At 41.3% G+C, this 18,094-nt stretch overlaps 1 long non-coding RNA gene across 1 annotated transcript; it reads right to left on the bottom strand.

Moving 5' to 3' along the window:
• Positions 1 to 7,443: 7,443 nt before the first annotated feature.
• On the bottom strand, positions 7,444 to 16,413 carry LOC138956639 (uncharacterized). The gene is made up of 5 exons (XR_011452737.1): positions 15,383 to 16,413; positions 13,765 to 13,878; positions 12,815 to 12,920; positions 11,908 to 12,060; positions 7,444 to 10,529 (listed from the first exon to the last, which is right to left on the bottom strand). It is a non-coding gene; the product is annotated as an uncharacterized lncRNA (long non-coding RNA).
• Positions 16,414 to 18,094: the final 1,681 nt, after the last annotated feature.

The raw sequence follows: 18,094 nt of genomic DNA, 5'->3' as shown, positions 1-18,094 counted from the left end.
TTACAGAATTCCTTGTTTAAAAACTATCACTGTGCACAGAGGGAAGGGGGGGGTGTATTTGACCACCCCTGTGTTTACAGAATTCCTTGTTTAAAACTATCACTGTGCACAGAGGAAGGGGGGGTGTATTTGACCACCCCTGTGTTTACAGAATTCCTTGTTTAAAACTATCATTGTGCACAGAGGGAGGGGGGGGTGTATTTGACCACCCCTGTGTTTACAGAATTCCTTGTTTAAAACTATCACTGTGCACAGAGGGAAGGGGGGGGGGGTGTATTTGACCACCCCTGTGTTTACAGAATTCCTTGTTTAAAACTATCACTGTTCACAGAGGGAAGGGGGGGGGGTGTATTTGACCACCCCTGTGTTTACAGAATTCCTTGTTTAAAACTATCACTGTGCACAGAGAGAAGGGGGGGGGTGGATTTGACCACCCCTGTGTTTACAGCAGAATTCCTTGTTTAAAAAACTATCACTGTGCACAGAGGGAAGGGGGGGGGGTGTATTTGACCACCCCTGTGTTTACAGAATTCCTTGTTTAAAACTATCACTGTGCACAGAGGGAAGGGGGGGGGGTGTATTTGACCACCCCTGTGTTTACAGAATTCCTTGTTTAAAACTATCACTGTGCACAGAGGGAAGGGGGGGGGGGGGTGTATTTGACCACCCCTGTGTTTACAGAATTCCTTGTTTAAAACTATCACTGTGCACAGAGGGAAGGGGGGGGGTGTATTTGACCACCCCTGTGTTTACAGAATTCCTTGTTTAAAACTATCACTGTGCACAGAGGGAAGGGGGGGGGGGTGGGGTGTATTTGACCACCCCTGTGTTTACAGAATTCCTTGTTTAAAACTATCACTGTGCACAGAGGGAAGGGGGGGGGTGTATTTGACCACCCCTGTGTTTACAGAATTCCTTGTTTAAAACTATCACTGTGCACAGAGGGAAGGGGGGGGGGGTGTATTTGACCACCCCTGTGTTTACAGAATTCCTTGTTTAAAACTATCACTGTGCACAGAGGGGGGGGGGGGGGGGGGTATGTGACCAAGTGAAGTGCATTGCTACATAATAAAATGAGCAAATCCGTCCCGTGAAGAAAACTTCTGCTTACTTAATTGTCAGATTTGCCAAGGCGTGTACATGAAATAAGATTATCATTCTAAATGCTGAATCAACATTCTGACTGTTTCCTATGAAACCAGGCTTGATTTTTGGTATGAATCCAAGTTAAGGGATAGCATGTGTAAAAGCAGAATTGTGTACAGAGGCAGCTTTGTGTTATTAAAGGCCGGCTGCTTTTCGTGAACACAGTTTGGCTCACATCTCACATCACTGCCAGGCTTTTTAAAAAAAAAAAATGTTTTACCATGGGATAAGACTATCCCTCCATTTAAGCACATACCAGCAATAAACACAGTGGTTACTTGTGATGAACTAGTGGCAAGACAAATGATTTAAGCATCACATAACCTTCCTAAGTGAAGTCAAGTTATGTGTCTGTGCCAGTGTGTGTGTGCATGTGTGTGTGTCAGCATAGAATGTTGAGGACAGTTCGATGGTAAATAACCCTGACAATTTTAGCCTATGATTGTGCCTACATTGTGGCAGGATTGGATGTGGATCTTCAAAAGCCTAAGTTAACAAAAAAGTATGTAAAAGTACATTTTGAATAGTAGTTTTTTTTCTCAGAGGGAAGATATCACAAGATATGATCGTTCCACTGCATGTATGCCACATAACTAAAACAAAAATTAAATGTTATTTTAATCGTCTTTTGGGTAAAACAAATACACCATCAATATATTATAATAATGATCTTGCTTGTTTACAGATGGACAACAGCTACTGCCAGGACCAGGTTACGCATAAAGAAAACAGTCAACACTTGGCTGGTGCTGCAGCTTCTTTGATGTCTATTTTTTTTTTTTTTTAAAGACAGACAGCTACCAGCTCATTCAAGACCATAGCCCCATCTTACTCACGCAGAACAGACAGCCATCTTTCGCCTTTGCACAGAACACTGCTGTCTGAAGGTACACATCAAAAGGATAGGTTTTGCACCTACAGCGTGCGACTGTGGCTAGGGTAGGAAGAACAGACTCTGCAACACGTTCTGAGAGGGTGGCCTTTTCTTGCCACCCGTACCCCTGTGCAACAAGACTTGGCCAGAGAGCACACATCCAAATGCAAACACTGAACACTGAAGAGGAAGAAGAAGAAGAAGGTGCCCACACAGAAGGACATAAATCTACTTTAAGGGCACACAAGTTTACAGCAGTTTATTGAATTGTAGCAGATTATAGGGAGAAAATGAACAAGCTAAATAGGCTGTACAGTACTTCACTTGAACAATGTATAAAGTTCCCTGTATTAAGAACATTTACAGATCACAAGACATTGTGTTTTCTTTTGTTTACAATACAAATGTTTCATAATAAAAAGATGTGCACTAGGCAAGATCCTTAAAATGTAAAACTAGTAGTGTGACAATTTTGAATTGTTCAGAGATGGTTTTTCTTCAGTGGTAAATGTTTTAGCTTTTTTTTATAAGATCCCGTTAGTGAAGCATACTATAAAACCTTGACCTTCCAAACTGTGTTAGCACCCTGGGCTGCGATCATTGTGTTGAGCTACTTAAAGGCACAGTGCAGCTTACAGCCTTCGTTTTGCGTTTTTGTTGCAGCTGAGTGCATTTACAGTTCAAAAATCCTCCTATGGTAGTAAAACTACCCAACGACGACATCTGTGAAGCTCGACAGTTTCTTGTTCACGCGAGTGCATAAATTAACCTAGTTATTACGTGGTGTTTGGTCGGAGTTCGATTCAACTGAGTGATTCCGGCCTCCATTTTGTTTTATACAAACTCATGATGATGTCTGACATAGTTTGCTAGTGACGTGTCTTTTTGTGCATGATGTGGTGATCTACCTGATCTAAATTTAGATCCAAAAATAGGTCAAGACCAGCCGGGTCCGAGTACGAAATTGATTCGTAAAAAAAAATCGCAGTTCTTGACTCTTTGGGTGCAAGTCAATGAAACTTGGTAGTTCTTCTAATAGATAGCTGCCCGAGGTATGACTAAAAGCCCCAGGGGCTCCGTGCACCTGAATTTGACAAGTTCAGTACCTTCAGCAAGCGCAAGTACAGTAGAGAAGCGCTTGACACACTGAAAAAGGCCTACTACGAGCAAAAGAAAAAGAATCAGTGATGCATGTGCTTTTGATGTAATCTTCTTTGACATTATGATGACTACAAAAACTGACTGATGTGTTTTGTTTGTGAATGATGGATATATGTGCATGATTGCGTTTCGCAGACACAGTTGTCATGTGCGTTGTAATTGGCGACGAATGCTGGATGATTACTATTTTTGTACCAGGATTACTATTTTTGTGCCAGGATTACTATTTTTGGGGCTGAGCATTACTCCAAAACACTTATGGGGGTAAACAGGTCTGCAGCACAACTACAAATGTAGAAATGTCGTCTGCATTTTGTATATTTTAAAAGGTTATTTTTGTGCACAGAACATACATCTGCAGGGAGGTTTGGAGGGTGAAGTTAGGATCTGTTAGGAGGCATACAGCATCACACTCATTTTGTGTGTGTGTATTTTGTGTTGACAGATAAGACACTGTCATTCCAGCAGAAACCTGTGATGATGCACATTTTATTGAAGTGACCAGCTGAAATTGTATGTACGTTGTTATGAAATTGACAAATGATCCCTGCTTTGCAATCCTGGGTTAATGATATTGCCAAAATTAAAACGTGGAGGAAAAAAGTGAGTGTAAACCTATTCTTGTGGTGGTGGTGGTGGTGGTGTGTGTGTGTGTCTGGTTAGTGTGTGTTTGAGTGTGTGTTAAACAAACAACGACAAACAACACCAAACCTACATCAAACAAGCACAACAAAAACAAATTACACAAAAAAATGGCAAAAATCAGAATATCAACTGAGAAAAAAAAACCGTGGCTGAATGCAATACTTATTATAACTTAAAAAGTAAAAGTGTGCGTGTGGATGTGTGCGTATGTTTGAGTGTTTTAAACAAACAACAAACCTAAATTAAAGAAGCACAACAAACAAACAAAAAACCTGGCAAAGTTCTGAACATTAACACAATGCTGCTGTCTGCTTTGAGGGGAGGAATAAAATGACTGAAGCCGGACTGCCGAGAGGAGGAAGGAGGGGGAAAAGAACACGCAGACATGAAAACACACACAACTCCATGACAGATAAACTGCTTATGTTCAAAAATCAAGAATATTTAAGCGTGCACACACGCACGCATGCACACACACACCCCCACACCACACACACACACACACACACACACACACACACACACAGACTCTCCTCGTGAAAGTAAAGGTAAACTCGAACTTGAAGGTAAGTATAAATGTTTGATATGGAAGAAACCTGTGATAAAAGTCTTTGTATAAATCATCGGTACCAACAAAATTCAGTTGCCACAACGCGTAAAAGGACATACTGTAGTTTCAAATTAGTAACAATCTAAGCCATTTTAATCAGCACTGGTGTCCGGCAAGCACTAACAGATACAACAGCACGTGTATGCATCTTGAAGTAATAAGACCTTGAAGTAGGCCTAGAGTTTACACTATGCATTATGTAATGCTTTAATTCAGCTGCCTAACTGTGGAACTTTGCAAATGTGTGAGGACCGTTTCACAAAACAGACAAAACACCCTCTCAGTTATTTACACAAATCAGTTCCAGAATGTGCGTGTTCCTTTTCCGTCTCTACAAATTAATGTTATCTGGGGGGAAAACGAATCATTGTCGCTTCCGCCCTCAGTTATAATTGCCTGAGCATAATAGGAAATGCAACAGGTGTAGTCTTCCGCCTGATTTTTAGTCAAGATATTTCGACACAGAATGTTTCTTTCTTTTTTCTTTGTATGTTCACAAGCTCACATACAATCATTTATGCAACACTGACAATAAGACCAGACCAGAGTTGTGATTGAAATGGGCAGTTTATTTAATAAAGCTCCAGAATGAATAAAAATACATGACAAAATAAGGTGGTCCCGCTGTACAAAGCCGGTTACCAAACACACACACACACCAACACACACAAACACACTCACGCACGCACACACACACACACACACACACACATGACACACACACACACACACACACACACACACACACACACACACACACACACACACACACACACAGAGTAACATTGTACAACTTACTGTCACATTCAAGCGGGAACACCAAACAAAACGTATCATCAAATGAAACAACATTTTAAGTGGTCAACTGAGCAGATGACCACAAACCACACTTGAAATCTTCACATTTTAACACTTTCTCCTGTATCCACAAAAGTCATTTATGCTGACTAGATAATGACATAATAAAATGACATCAATAAAACCATTCCCTTTTTTATTTTAAAGAAAAACAAGAAAATTAAAATAACGCAAAGAACTGATGCTCAGTAAGGTTGGGTATCGATCTCAAATGTGTGCATAGCTAATTACATGTAACCGGTATGGACTGGGGCTAGAATTGGCCTTTCTGTCAGGCAACTCGGCCTCTAATTGGTTTTATATTGTCTGATCCCCCTCCAGAAAAAAAACAATACCATTTGCCCCGTGCTTCTGCGCCCACAAAAAATATTCGGGAATAAGAAAAGTTCAAATTTTAGGCACCCCACATACAACCCTAATTGTCAGTCAATTACTTTACTGCAATCAACGTTGATTTTAAAGTACCATGTCATTATTATTTTGGAGATAGATTTGAAAAAGTCCATAATTGCAGACTGCGTATTGGTATGAGTGATTTGAATTTTGATTTATGTCAGCGGCACCTCAAGGAATGCCCCAAATGTGAGTGCGGTTACCCAAGGGAGACTGCTGAGCACTATTTGTTGCATTGACCCTTGTGTAGAGATGTACGATTATTGTCAATTGATAACTGATTATAAGTTTATTGAAATATTATTGAAAGGCATCCCGCAATATTCCCGGAATGTCAATCAGACCATATTCATAACTGTACAAGAATTTATTAAGACAACCAGGCATGTTCCGTACATGAGCCTCTACATTTTATTCACTGTAATGTTCATTTGACACTGTCATGAGACAAATGCTGCCTGACCAATTGTTCTTCGTAATTTCTCTCGTGTTTTGTGTCCTTGTTTCGACTTATCGATTATGGCCCAATCGTTATGTAATTTAGTGCCATTTTCGCCGATCACAAAATGTATTAACTTTGCGTGTGTGTCTTCTGTGCATTTAATATTATTGTGACGTGACCCACTCTTCCAACATTTCTGGCGCTCCAAGTCTTCGTCGTCCTTTTTTTTCCCCCTTATGCTGAATTCTGTTCTCTCGTACCCCATTTCTTTTTGTTTCTTGTTTTTACCCCCACCAAGTTCTGTACTACCACCCCCTCCATTTTTTGATTGCTTGCGCATCAGGTTTGTCTGTTTGTTTTCGATGTCTGAAATGAGTAAATGTATCTAGTCCGCCATCATGCTAAACTTTGTTATGTACATACCAGGATGACTTAAAATAAGCATTTATGCTTGAGTTATCTTAAAAAAACAATGCATTGTTTCTGTCATGATAACAAATTGAATAAAGTTTTGTAAACCAATGGACTGATTATAGTTGACCCTGATATGTGATTACGGGATAGTGTCACATTAATTTATTTCTACTTTCACTTGTACTTTTGTACTTAAAACAAATCACTGAAATGTAAAAGTTATTATTTTTTCCATTGTGAAGTGTCGTCAGTCTCCTCAAGGTAATGCAGTCAAACTCAACCAAAAGTTGGAGGGGCTTCTTCATACTTTCAGTGTGTGTGTGTGTGTGTGTGTGATTTCTTTTGACACTATGCACGTTTGTATATAACCGCCTGTGCACAAAAAGAAGAACATAATCGAATCTTATCATTCATTTTCGCTTAATTGATTGATTGGTATGCATGTTTCTAACAGTGACCGTTACCAAAGTGAGTATAGTGCGCTTCCCAAGCATAAAACGGTGCATGACTCTGGATTTGCGTCTGAGATATTGACACATCACTGTGAGAAAAAGCGTTAATGAAAAAAGAAGACTATTTATTTTCCTTGAGCATTATCTTAAAGTGGTGTGCCAAAAACTTTTAAATTCAAAAATTCAATATTTAACTTTAGGAAAAGCACTGTAGAGAGAAAACCACGCTTGTGTGTTCAGAATAGTCTCCATGTGGTATCAATATAAATGATTCAAATGTATGGAAGAGAAGCTGTTTCTGCTGGATTAATACACACACACAATTGTGCACTCACACATAAGCACGCATGCATGCTCACACACACACACACACACACACACACACACACACACACACACACACACACACAGAAACAACAAATTCATTATGACAAAACCAAATACGAAGTCCTATTTCACAAATTTTATATCTTCTCCTTTTCACCATATACAAATACAGTCACGGAGTACATTTATAAGGCCAAATTATTAAGAAATATTATTTTCTGTGCTTGAATTACCCAGTGTGTAGCATGATCACCACGAAGGTACAATTCACAGAAGTTGAGTAATCACTTTACAAAACCCATACCAGTACCACATTGTTATGTTAAATCCTATTTATATTAACCCACACAAATAGAAGAAGATAGCTTTGTGAAGACTTTCATTTTCCAACCAAATGCTGTTCAAAGATTATTCTTTCTTTCTATATTTGGTGTTTAACGTCGTTTTCAACCGTTCAAGGTTATATCGCGACGGGGAAAGAGGGGGGGGGGGGGGGGGGAGGGGGATGGGATAGAGCCACTTGTTAATTGTTTCTTGTTCACAAAAGCACTAATCAAAAAATTGCTCCAGGGGCTTGCAACGTAGTACAATATACTACCTTACTGGGAGAATGCAAGTTTCCAGTACAAAGGACTTTAACATTTCTTACATACCAATCAATATGAGGCTTATATTGCGCGTATTCTGTGGGTACAGTTCTAAGCTCGGGGATTTTATTTTAATTTTATTTTATGCAATTTATATCGCGCACATATTCAAGGCACAGGGATATATTTATGCCGTGTGAGATGTAATATTGTTTTACACAATACATCACGCATTCACATCGGCCAGCAGATCGCAGCCATTTCGGCGCATATCCTGCTTTTCACGGCCTATTATTCCAAGTCACACGGGTATTTTGGTGGACATTTTTATGAAAATTTATCTATGCCTATACAATTTTGCCAGGAAAGACCCTTTTGTCAATCGTGGGATCTTTAACGTGCACACCCCAATGTAGTGTACACGAAGGGACCTCGGTTTTTCGTCTCATCCGAAAGACTTGAACCCACCACCTAGGTTAGGAAAGGGGGCAGAAAATTGCTAACGCCCTGACCCAGGGTCGAACTCGCAACCTCTCGCTTCCGAGCGCAAGTGCGTTACCACTCGGCCACTGACACGATACACCAACACGATATCAGCACTCCAGATTTTTATCTCGCAGTTTTTCTGAAGGACTTTGCATTTGAAAACTATTCTCAGACAAAATATGAGTTTAAACTGCAAGTACATGTACAGGGAGTCTGAAGGGTTCAAGTCGGATGAGATAGACTACTGTTGTGGCAATCTTCGAATTTGAAAATAATTTTTTTAAAAGAGTAAAACTCATAGTTCTTCTTCTTCTTCGCTCATGGGCTGAAACTCCCACATTCACTCACAAATTTGCACGAGTGGATTTTTACGTGTATGACCGTTTTTACCCCACCATTCAGGCAGCCATACGCCGCTTTCGGGGGAAGCATGCAGGGTATTTTTGTGTTTCTATAACCCACCAAACTCTGACATGGGTTACAGGATCTTTTCCGTGCGCACTTGGTCTTGTGATTGCGTGTACACACGAAGGAGGATAAGGCACTAGCAGGTCTGCACATAAGCAATGACCTTGGAGATCAGAAAATTCTCCACCTTTAACCTACCAGGCGGCCGCGATTTTGACTCATGACCTTCTGAATAGGAGGCCGATGTCTTATCCACAAGAACACCGAGCCCGTCCAAACTCCTAGTAAAAACAACAACTGCAAATCTGGGAGCAAAATGTAAACGGTTACAGTTTCAACTATCCTTCCCCTTTATATCAGCATTTTTGGAAACCTAAACGAAAGAGTATTCAAGAACAACAGTCACGGATTCAGATTTAAAAAAAACAAATGGTAACTATGCTTTTTGGAAATTCTTTCTTTAATTGGTGTTTAACGAAGGTTATATCGCGACAGGGAAAGGGGGGGAGATGGGATAGAGCCACTTGTTAATTGTTTCTTGTTCACAAAAGCACTAATAAAAAAAATGCTCCAGGGGCTTGCAACGTAGTACAATATACTACCTTACTGGGAGAATGCAAGTTTCCAGTACAAAGGACTTAACATTTCTTCCATACTGCTTGACTAAAATCTGTACAAACATTGACTATATAAGAAACACTTAACAAGGGTAAAAGGAGAAACAGAATCCGTTAGTCGCCTCTTACGACATGCTGGGGAGCATCGGGTAAATTCTTCCCCCTAACCCGCGGGGGGTCTTTTTGGAAATGCGCTTCAGACAAATGCCTTTATGTTACTCACAGCAAAATGCAAGAATAATTGGGGACCATATGGGATGGGGCAAATTGGGAGGGAGCAATTCGGGACACCACCATAAATATCTACCAAATATTTACAAATAGCTATCTTAGTACATGCATAACATGCTGTACCAATACACAATTTCTTTAAATAACTATGTAAGGATTATTGGCAGTCTCCCGGAGCATGTTTCACGCTATCCTGCGATCAGGACAAGCGACTGACTGTGATGTGTATGCTGTGCGGCGTGCGCTACATAAGAAACCTTTTTTTAAATTTGTATTAAATATAATCACCTGAGCCACGAATGGCTAGCTGACAGCGGCTATCTTTTACACAACAAATTCTGAACTGTGATGAACTCGTGACCGCTGATTTTTAAAGGCAAGGGGTATCATATTGTGCGCATGGCATACACATCCAAGTTGGTCGTTTGTCCCGATTGTGGGATACAGCCCGTCAGAGGCGTAGAGCGTGCTCGAGATGTTTTGAAAAACCTGACTGCAGTACAGGGATTTTTACACCTCCGGACTGCTGATAATCCTAACAGAATTATTTTCAAAAACCGTCTATTGCCTTGAAAGCAAACCTGGAATTTCTGATGCGAGTTGCCAGAAAGAAAGTTCACTAACAAGATCCAGGCCAACACCACCCCCCCCCCCCATCCCCCTAAAAAACACTAAGGAGTGAGGTGAGCTTAAATAACTAATTAATTAATCAATCAATAAATTCTCTGCTGAAATCCCCAACTTCGCGCATCGAAGCTATGAAAAACAGGACACTGCCACGTTTCCATTCAGCTAAACGCCACACCATTTTCAAGAGGGGATGTCTCAGGAAGAAAGATGTGACGCTCCCGATTCATATGTTTCAGAAGACAGCCCACCTGAGAAAAAGAAGAACACAATATAGAAATAATAACAACCTGTCAACCACAAATACATTAAAGTTTTTCAAACAGTTCACTAATCCGACAAACTCATGCTCGTTTCTGGTGCATTTGATAAAGCCAATTACGGGTAGATGCTAGACAACAGCAAAACCACCACCACATAACAACACAAGATTGTTTATGGTTGTTTACAGTCTCTTGAACACAGGAGTCAATCGAGACCATATATATAACAAGAAGCATAAACAGGGTTCCTGCAGGGCAGAGCTGATACAATTCAAGGAGTTTTCAAGGACATTTCCAGGACCAAATAAATGCTTTTCAAGGACATGATTTTCCCCAATTTAATGCAAAGCACCAAGCTTACCTTCAGGAAGGGAAGCAACTACAGGTGACTAGTAATAGTTAGTTCGTCTGCTTTAATTTGTTTTCACTCGATCTTTTATTCTCCCAAAATGTGTGTACTGTATTTGACGAAAAAAAAGGGGGTTGCATTTTTTTTTAAATAAGACAAGCTGCTGACGAAATGTATAGGCAACAATTTGGAAAAATCAAGTACTTTTCAATGACTATTTAACAAAACTCTATTTTCAAGCACTTTTCAAGGCCTGGAAAAGGTTTTCCAATTTTCAAGGAGTTTTCCAGGGTTCAAGGACTCTGTACGAACCCTGCATAAAAAAGCACTTCAGTTTGAAACCCAGGTTCAATGTAGTAAATGATATTGCATCAATGTTCCATCCATCCTCAGCACTTTCAAAACCAGTTTCTTCTAGGTCATACACACCTTTTCCTCGATTGATCCACAGTACATCAGATCGCTATTGTTCTTTTTATGATTTGCACCAAGGGAATGATTAACATTTCTGTCTTAGTCATATGTAACAAGCTTTAAGCAAAAGCATAATATTCTACACATTCACATATTGTAAGGTTGAAGGGGTCTATGTCGACCAAAAGAAGGTGTATTCCCCATAGCCATAGGTGTTTTCCCTGTGTACCGGGAATACAGTTGGATTTTCTGTAAAGAAGTATAATATCGTACAATCTTGCGCCAAGCGCGTGACTGCGGTTAGATAGGAGAATCTATTTAAAATCCTGAATTCGCGTGCGGCATCCAATCAAGCAAAACATGCTTCGACCGTTTATCAAAACGGATTTAGTTAAAGAAACATCTGCACCCCCACCCCCAACAGCCTGGTATTATGTTTTCCTCGCTGGTACTCTCGTCCATTGAATCACTTTCACAAGCTTGAAGTAATTCCATGGCGTCTAACGGAAGTATATTCCCTGTATATGTACAGGAAATTAACATACAGGGAATACAGCCACTGTTGGTCGACATAGACCCCTTCTAAAGTGCTGCAGTAGTTACCTTTCCCTCCAAGGACCAAGCTGTTCATCCACTGTAGGGCTGACCGGGGTTCCCCCTTAGCAGAGTGAGTGGCGAATCCTGGCTGATAAATTTCCTTTCATTTTCCATGAATGAAGAATACCAGCTGGGTTCTTTTATTCATGGACCTGTGTTCTGCAACACACACAAATCAGCCACCAACTTGTAAATATATGTAAAAGAAAGCAAGTGGCAATCTGAATAACAGAATACAAAATGATCAATCCACACAATCATACTTCAGCACTGAAAGTCCACAAAATGAAGCACTGCTAGTACATGTACTTCTCATAATTTACTGAAACTTTACTCGTCAAAACAACCATTTGTTTTATCAACTTTACTCGCATGTGGCGAGTAGATTAACATTTCTACTCACCATTTACATGATTTTTACTCGCCATGGCGAGTAATTGAAAATACTCGCCACTTTCAGGCCTGTACTTGTGCATGAGATGTGTTTACCATCCATATGCCCAGACCATGCGCTCTTCTGTTGTGCTCAGAACAGTAAAGAGTTGCTTGCTGGGGTGGTTGTTCATAAGTTAACAGTTCACAAGAGGGCACAAACAAGAGCAAAAACACAGGTGCCTGATTCAAACTCATTCAAATGCAGAACCTTATTTTTGCATGAACAGAGTAAGACATGATTCTTACATAGCTGACCCTACCCCTGGCAGAAAAGTGCTTGAAATTGTCCATGTGGTCTCTATTGATCAGTACATTTGATGCGTATTTGTGATACATATATACTGATATAGAGACAAGTAACAAGTGGACATTTCCTCTGACACCTCTACCATTTGTACACCTGCACAAATCTCCTGCCATAGACTACAAAAGGAAAACATACAAATCAAAACAAACACAAATTTAACCTAATGTTTACCTTTCAGCAGCAGAAAAGGCTGTGTTTTCTGAGGTGTCTCAGAGTAAAGCCACGGTGTTGGAGATCTATGCAAAACTAGGCTGTAGGCAAGGTCCAACATCTTTAGCTGCACACACAAAAAGAAGAAGCAAGAAATCACATGACATAGATGACATTCCTCACTAGTACAAAACCACAACTACACTAGTCAACTACCAATGTAAGAATCATAGTCCTGCAAGATTACCCTCTTAAAAAGTAAGATTGCTTTCATTCAAACACTACCGTGGGACCAAACTCCCCCCCCCCCTCCTTTTTTTGAGTTTTTCCTACATGTGTGTTGATGTTTCCATTAATTCCAAGCCCTGAAACTGTGAACTTGAGATCTTTATGTATGCACACAGTCACAGGCTTAATAAGCTATTCAGAAACCAAGCAGAGTCTGCACAACGTCAATTCTGAGAAATAAATCCCCACAACCGGTTTCAAGGCCACACTTCCGACTGAGCTATTGCTTGCCATGCCAACCTCCACCCCCATTTGGAACATGCACAACTAGTATACCCATACACATGTAATAATACTGCTTGCCTTCCTCCCCCACCCTCCAAATCAATAAACACTAAATGTATGCAATCAGTAATCTTTTAGTTAGTAGTTGACTACCATCACTACTCTCTCCACACCCACCCACCCTCTTGCACACCAGCGACACACCCCCATCGCCCAATCATTTCCATGATTCTCTCTGCCATATAGTTATCCTAAACACTAAGATTATGACACATTTGTTTTCCAATTAGGAACATAAAAAATTACTGTAAAAAAAATGTACAATCATGCACTCTCTGAGTCTGACAAGAGAGTGTGAGAAAAGTCAAGAAAGCAAGACATGTGTGACATAACTAAATCTTCTAATCTATTCCTGAGATTTACTCTTGACAGCTTAAAATGGAACCTCATGCACTTACTGTTCTGAATTGTAGAAATTTCTTGTAGTTATAGCAGCAAAGGCAGTTTTATTGGGTACCACCAGGTGTCACTCTGTCATCATCTGATCAAGCATTCAAGCAAATGGTTCAGCACTGAAACAGTAAATAGCAAGATTGTACAGAAAAATACACAAACTTTCTCATTAATTTGTATCTTCAACTTCACATTATTCATAAATAATGATACCTTACTTTGACTAAGTTTGAGTAGGATTAACACCATGCAGAGCCAGAAGTTAACTTGAAATAAAATAACTATACGTTACTCAATACTGCACTCAATGAGTCAATTGTCAGCAAAGGTGATAATCAATGCAAGGTAAAACCAAAGGATGCAACTCAGTCAGCAATTGCAAAAACTACATAATTCTAATCAAGCTGTCAGTTTCATTAGCTATCAGAATTCAAAACATGTTCTTGTTTTTGTTGTTGCTGTTGTTCATGACTACATTAATGTATCTCAGCATTTCTAGTTTCTACACTATAGCCATTAAAAAAACCAAAAGAAGTGTCCCAATGTTTAATGAAGCGCTCTTGCAATTAAGTCACAATTGTTTGCAGTTGCTGAGAAAAGCTAATAGTAATAGTCCTTACAGTAAGTTGAGTAACAAATTATAAACAATTGCTGTTAACACTCATAGTACAAGAGAGCAAACCACTGCAAAACTATAGTCATTTATCAATGTTATGCTTGCCATCCACCCCCGACCCCAAACCTCTCCCATATTTTATGTACATCAGACTAGTATTCTTGTTAGTTCATTTCAGCTGTAACAGTGACAACACGTTTGCACACTACAGACCTGGAAGTAGAAATGTTAACACATGGAGTGCTAAATTTCAGGATACAATCTGTTTGTTTGTTTGCTTAACGCCCAGTCGACCACGAAGGGCCAATCAGGGCGGTGCTGCTTTGACATTTAACGTGCGCCACACACAAGACAGAAGTCGCAGCACAGGCTTCGTGTCTCACCCAGTCACATTATTCTGACACCGGACCAACCAGTCCTAGCACTAACCCCATAATGCCAGACGCCAGGCGGAGCAGCCACTAGATTGCCAATTTTAAAGTCTTAGGTATGACCCGGCCGGGGTTCGAACCCACGACCTCCCGATCACGGGGCGGGCGCCTTACCACAAGGCCAACCGTGCCGGTCATACAATCTGTTTCAAAGTACAAACACTGGCAATCGGAGAGAACAGTGTTACTGTAAGTCTTTACAGTAACATCAAACAGTATCCCCTCTTTTTGGTAGTACAGTGGAACAACACTTTTAATATCCCCTGATTAAAGACTCCCTCCCTTTTAAGACCCTGTTTTCTCAGATTTGTCTGTCCACAACCTCTCTATATTTACTCTCATCTCAAGACTTCTTCCTTTCAAGACCTGATTTTTTCAGATTTGTTTAGGTCCTAACAGGAAGGGGGGGGGGGGGGGGGGGGGGGAGGGTTCGATCGACTTTACTGGTACCGTGAAACCGAAAGTGACCAAGTCATCAAGGGCACGTATATTCCTGCTGCTCTGTTAGCACCGATCATATTTTAGAAACGTTGCACTCTGTCGTCAACACGAATGTAGGAATAAAAATAGTATTACCTTCACCAGCTGTCTCCATGGAGTCGAAAGACCATCGGCCGGTTTGGCTCGCTTGTGCCATTCCTGGATGAAAATTGAAATGACCCTGGCTGCTCCGTTCTTGGCATCAATGGCAGTGCAAAAAAAGCGAATCCCGACTCCCATCCAGGATAAGCTGTACGGCACGGCGGCGTCTCTGCAGATGACCACTACATTTGGACGATTTGGACTGGTCTACACGTGTTGCGACAACAAGCAGAAGAAGATACAGATAAGGTGGCGGGAGTGATGTCCCTTCGCTGCAGTGACTAAAAATACAAAACTATCTCAAAATAAAAACACAAGGAACGGATGGGTAGTTAAATTTGTGACAAAAGAAATTAAACGTTCAAATGACTTACCACCCCCCTCTGCTATGTCAGTTGCGAGTATGTCAGTATGTGTTTGTGTTTGTGTGTGTGTGTGTGTGTGTGTGTGTGTGTGTGTGTGTGTGTGTGTGTGTGTGTGTGCCCGGCAGTGTGCCCGTCAGTGTGTACGGTACGTGTGTGTGTGTCAGTGTCATTGCCGGTGTGTGTGTTTACGTGTGTGTGTCACAGTGTGTGTGTGCGTGCGTGTGTGTGTGTGTGCCGGTGTGGATGTGTGTGTGTGTATTGTGTGTGTGTGTGTGCGTTCGTCAAGTTGTGTGTGTCAGTGTGTGTGTCAGTGTCGATCAGTGTGTGTGTGTTCTAGGCCAGGGGGGATTCCCAAGGTTCCTGGGTTCCGGAAGCCCACCCACCCCCCTTACTGACTCCACAAATGTACCTTTTGCCTTTTTCTTTCTGCGAATGTATGTATTCATTTGCTAATTTGTTCGTTTGTTTGTTCGTTCGTCAGTTTGTTCGTTCGTCAGTTCGTTCGTTCGTTTGTTCGTTCGTTTGTTCGTTCGTTCGTTCGTTCGTTCGTTCGACAGTTCGTCCGACAGTCCTTCAGTACGTCCGTCAGTCCGTCCGTCCGTCGGTCCGTCAGTCAATCCGTTCTTCAAGTTCAGTCCGTATCAATAAATTCCTCTTGTGCAGGGCTCAATACAGGGGAGAGGGGGGGGGGAATTCCTGTTGGTGGGACAACCCCCCCCCCCCCACCCAGGCCTAACTGTGGACCTCCTCCAAACGTTTGACAAATGCCCTGAAAATGGGCCAGATTGCACACAATTATTGTTTATTGTTTGCTTGTTTATTTGTTTGTTTGTTTGTTTGTTTGTTTGTTTGCTCGTTCGTTCGTTCGTTCGTTCGTTCATTCGTGGGTTGGTTCGTTCGCTCTTTCGTTCCGACCTTCGTTATTTCCTTCGTTTATTCGTTCCTTCGTCCTTTTAGTCCGTCCGTATGTCCGTCCATACGGTCCGTCCGACAGTCTGTCTGTCAGTCCATCAGTCCGTCCGTCAGTCCGTCCGTCCTTCAGTCTGTATCCGAATAGATTCCTCTTGTGCAGAGGGTTGAAGGAATACCCTGCAGGACCGGATCAGGAGGGGTTACCCGTAACGCCACCCCCCCCCCCCCTCCCGCCGCCCCCCCCCCCCTCCCCCCGTCCCTCCGTCCGTCCATCGATCGGTCCGTCCCTCAATCTGCCCGTCGGTCCGTCCGTCAGTCCGTCCGTCAGTCTGCCCGTCCGTCCGTCCGTTCTGGTTCGTTTCATTGTTTATTTATTTCGCACACATCATTGTCAACTTGTGGATATCCTGAACAAGGCGGTGCGCGAGAATATCTTCTTGTTTGGATAAAATAACATTTTGCTCTGAAACAAACCACACACAAATTCCACTGCTTGAGCATCGTTTCAGTCTAACCGAACTGAGGGTATACCTCATCTTCAGAAGGAGAATAAGCGACAGCATGCTCTTCTACCATATAACATGTCACGTGAGGTCGTTCAGACCGGAGTGGAGGTATATCTCCGAGGGATCAGGGTATACTTTCAACCCGCTGCACAAGAGGAGTTTATTGATACCTTATGTTCGGTCGTACCGGTGTGTAATACCTCCTCTCTCTCTGTCAGTCTCTCTCTCTCTCTCTCTCTCTCAGTCTCTCTCTCAGTCTCTCTCTCAGTCTCTCTCTCAGTCTCTCTCTCTCTCTTTCTCTCTTTCTCTCTCTCTCTCTCTCTCTCTCTCTCTCTCTCTCTCTCTCTCTCTCTCTTTAACCAAATTGAGGATAGTTGCGCTGTACAGGGATTTCCTCACTAACTGGAAGAAGATGAAGAAGAACAGCACAGGAGCGTGCATCAAAGCACTGTTCAATCGCGGTATCTACTCCTAATGTTTAAGTTATACCACAGGAGGCCTAGAGTAGAATGCTTCGATAAACCGGGGCTTCGATACGAATACAAGCTCCTGTGGGTCATAACTTGACCGAATAACTTGTAACTATCATAGATTTTTTAATGTTTATTGGTCAGCACTTTCTTTTTCTCTCTACTACGGGAGACAGCTGGACAGGTAAGCACAGGTACATTAAATTAAAATTAATTGATTTCAATGAATCGGTAAAACAAAAAACGTTGTTAATGAATATAACAATAACGTGAAACAGTTTAAATCTTAGAAACAGAGGTTGGATGTAGACTCAAGTTTATTCTTGAGAAGATAACTCATATATATATATATGGATTTTTGTAAAACGATCATAAGACTATCTTTTTACCCAAAACAAGAAATATCAGCTAGTCCATAAACCTTTCATCTCAGAGGGTGACTATCTGAACTTC

This window comes from Littorina saxatilis, unplaced genomic scaffold, assembly GCF_037325665.1.
Source record: "Littorina saxatilis isolate snail1 unplaced genomic scaffold, US_GU_Lsax_2.0 scaffold_995, whole genome shotgun sequence".
Classification (NCBI taxonomy): domain Eukaryota; kingdom Metazoa; phylum Mollusca; class Gastropoda; order Littorinimorpha; family Littorinidae; genus Littorina; species Littorina saxatilis.
This window is presented reverse-complemented; position numbering and strand designations above follow the sequence as displayed.